At 42.3% G+C, this 3807-nt stretch overlaps 1 protein-coding gene across 1 annotated transcript in view; it reads right to left on the bottom strand.

The window, feature by feature from the left end:
• The window catches only part of LOC135108524 (alkylglycerol monooxygenase-like), a 39866-nt gene extending 37288 nt beyond the window's left edge, over nt 1-2578 (bottom strand). The window contains exon 1 of the mRNA XM_064019628.1: nt 2148-2578. The gene's annotated coding sequence lies outside the window, so the exon portion shown is untranslated. The remainder of the gene's footprint in view (nt 1-2147) is intronic.
• Between the last annotated feature and the right edge of the window lie 1229 nt (nt 2579-3807).

The following is a 3807-nucleotide window of genomic DNA, read 5'->3' as shown; positions in this document are numbered from 1 at the left end:
TGTGTGTGTGTGTGTGTGTGCTTTGAGGTAATGCTGGTGAAAGGAGAGACAAAAGTGAGATCAGAAAGCAGGATAGGACAGGATAGAACAGGGAAATAGTAGGCACTATAGTAGTAGCAGTAGTAGTAGTAGTAGTAGTAGTAGTAGTAGTAGTTGCTGCTGTTGTTGTTGTTGGTGGTGGTGGTGGTGGTGGTGGTGGTGGTGGTGGTGGTGGTGGTGGTGTTGTCATAGAAGCTGTTTTAGCAAGGAATGAGATGTGAGGTTTCCAGTTTATATTATTAGTAAAAGACAGACCGAGGAGGTTCAGTGTAGAAGACGGGGACAGTTGAGTGTCATTGAAGAAGAAGGGATAGTTATCTAGAAGATTGTGTCGAGTTGATAAGTGGACGAATTGACTTTTTTTTACTAAGTTTGTTCTGTCCCAATCAAAATTTTTAAAGAAATCAGAAATCAGGCGTTTTGTGGCTTCCCTGCATGAGCTGTTTAATTCCTGAAAGGTTGGATATCTATGAAAAGACGTGGAAAAAGCTCAGAGTACTGATATTCGACCTGTGTACATTCTGGTCACTGTAATTTTTCATACATATCGATTTCTTGAGGAGCCTCTGATGATTGCCCGCAGAACCCTGACTGGGAATCACTGAGTTAGATAGACTCTGGACAACCTTAACGTCTCCAGACTCACTCTCTCTCTCTCTCTCTCTCTCTCTCTCTCTCTCTCTCTCTCTCTCTCTCTCTCTCTCTCTCTCTCTCTCTCTCTCTCTCTCTCTTCAACACACACACACACACACACACACACACACACACACACACACACAATCTTTCATGATGCACTATGACCCTATCGGCCAGTAACTCAAGGAAGAGGAGGAGGAGGAGGAGGAGGAGGAGAACAACAACAACGACAAGAAGTACCTAAAATCAAGAGCGTTTTCTTCCATCCTGACACTCAACGTTCCTTACGGTCAACACGTTCCTTCTGCAATAACTTAAAACCTTGAAACTATCCAGTGGAAATTATATTATGATGATGCGCCTCACAAATGCAGCATAAAACACACACACACACACACACACACACACACACACACACACACACTGTCATGATGCACTATAACCTTATCGGCCAGTAACTCAAGGAGGAGGAGGAGGAGGAGGAGGAGGAGGAGGAGAACAACAACAACGACAACAAGTACCTAAAATCAAGAGCGTTTTCTTCCTTCCTGACACTCAATGTTCCTTACGGTCAACACGTTCCTTCTGCAATAACTTAAAACCTTGACACTATACAGTGGAATTTATATTATGATGAAGCGCCTCACAAATGCAGCATAAAGAAATGTATTTACAACCTTACACTTCACTTTACAACTCGATTTTACTATTTTAGTACTACACTGCATAATTATGGAGAGCTAGACAAGCCTCTCTGTGTAGCCCGTACTCTGAAACGCAATGTTCTCCCACCTGGGCTATTTTTAAATGTCATTTACGGATTCTCAAGAGTGTTTCTCCTGTTAATAACGTAATCTTATTAATCTGTCACTGGAGCCATAAAAATAATCCCTTCAAAACTCGTGTTATTTCAACTAGAACTTTTGAATGTAGTGGTGTGGCGCAGAAGTGTTTCGTAATATGGTCCTGTGTCACAATAACGCAGCAGGAAGGAGGAAGACAGGAAGACGCGTGGAAACTGCTCTCGGTTTGCCATGACAGAAGGAGGAACCCAGGTACACACAGGAAAGTATTTGTATATCAAGGTGCTGCCCATCTCTCATTATCTCAGCAACTAATGGTGATAAGGAAGATAAAGGAAGATGACAAAGAAGACAAAACAAAACGTGGCCTGGATAGTAGGAGGAAGAGGAGAAAATAAGTAAAAGTAGTAGTGATAATGGTAGTGGTGATAGTAGTAGCAGTAGGTTAGGTTAGGTTGAGTTAGAAAAAACAAGTAGTAGTAATAGTAGTAGTAGTAGAAGTAGTAGTAGTAGTAGTAGTAGTAGTAGTAGTAGTAGTAGTAGTAGTAGTAGTAGTAGTAGTAGTAGTAGTAGTAATGGTGGTAGTAGTAGTAGTAGTAGTAGTAGTAGTAGTAGTAGTAGTAGTAGTAGTAGTAGTAGTAATCGAAAGAAGCAAACTTTAGTACATACATCTCCAAAGAGCGACCGAAGTGTGTGTGCGGTGAGCCTCGTTGAATCGCCCCGCTGGCCTCACGCCACTCACCACGCCCCTCTGAGAGTCTGTGTGGGAGTAGGCAAGGTGCAAAAGCGGCAAGTCCAGGAGTGGATGAGGCAGAGAAGGCGAGGAGGAGGGTGTGTGGCGAGTATGCGGCAGTGGACGGCGGGGAACGTCCGGCGGCGGTGACTGCACGGTGGTCTGTGCGCTTGTGAGAGGGTCTGAGGAAGCACCGCTTGGCATCACCTTCCTTGCCTGCCTGGCCGCCGGCCCGCCCAGCGCCCCGCCCACATCCTCATAACCACCTGTCTCCTAGCCATGCCCCCTCCCAGACCACCACGACCTCTTCCCAAGCTAAGATAAAAGTGCAGTAGAACCTCTTACTATTTTAGGATCTTTACCTATCACTGAAAGGAGGCACGAGAACATAAGGGAAGCTGCAAGAAACCATCAAGCTCACCACGTCCCCTCCTACGCCACCACGGGCTCTTCTCTAGCTAACATGGAAGTACAATACAGCCTCTCACCGTTCTAGGATCCGTAATTGTCACTGAAAGCAAACATAAGAACATAAGAAGATAAAGAAATTGTAAGAAGCCATCAGGGCAACACATGGTGGTCCCTGCATGAAAGGTGACTGTTTCCAGTTACCATGTTTGGAAACACACATACTCGAGAGAGAGAGAGAGAGAGAGAGAGAGAGAGAGAGAGAGAGAGAGAGAGAGAGAGAGAGAGAGAGAGAGCTGACATTTCCTAACTTAATCGTACTGGCTAAGAGTAATAATGATGGCCCAAAAACGTCGAGTGCACTGACTGAGTGCATAGCTTTCCAAGCTGAGTTATGCACGCTCTCCCCTTCCCCTACCTCCCGGAAGCTCTCACGATTATCACGATTGTTTATTGTACGGTTTATTTATTTATTTATTTATTTATTTATTTATTTATTTGATTTATTATATTTTAATTGTTTTATTAATTTGTTTTCTACCTGGTAGGTAGGTTGAATATTTAAGGACTAAAGGAGGAGGACAAGAAGATGATGATGATTATAATGATGATAATGATGATAATGATGATGAATAACAACAAGAAGGAGAGAGAAGAAGAAGAAGAAAAAAAAAAGAAGAAAATTTGATTTTGATTTGACTTATTTACTTAGCCTTTAAATAATTTACATTTATACTACAGGAAAACGACTATGATAAGTATTAAGGCAAGGTCTATTAAGCATAATCTTTAATACAGTCCTGAAAAGGAAAAATAATTATAAATAAGCACAATTTTATTACAGGCCTAAATTATTGCATTTATACAGGGTGCAACACGAGTTTCTGCGGATGTTGCCAGAGGTGAAAATACAGGTTAATCTAAGCCGAAAATGTTCTATGCACATATGCATTGTAAGGCGTTGTTTATCCGTCGTGTGAAATTTAAACATGGCCTGGCGACAGATACAACGGCCGGGTCAGGTCGGTATCATGGCGGGATGTGTAGACCTGGATGTCCATTAGTGATATTGTGAATTATTCAATGATGGTTTCTACAAGATTTGAAGTTTACTGTGATAACAACGAATTGGTGATTTACCGATAAGCATTACACAATGATAGCATGGATGTAATAAACGACAAATAG

This window comes from Scylla paramamosain, chromosome 17 (genome assembly GCF_035594125.1).
Source record: "Scylla paramamosain isolate STU-SP2022 chromosome 17, ASM3559412v1, whole genome shotgun sequence".
Classification (NCBI taxonomy): domain Eukaryota; kingdom Metazoa; phylum Arthropoda; class Malacostraca; order Decapoda; family Portunidae; genus Scylla; species Scylla paramamosain.
The sequence above is the reverse complement of the archived record's forward strand: the minus strand, read 5'-3'. Positions and strand labels throughout refer to the sequence as shown.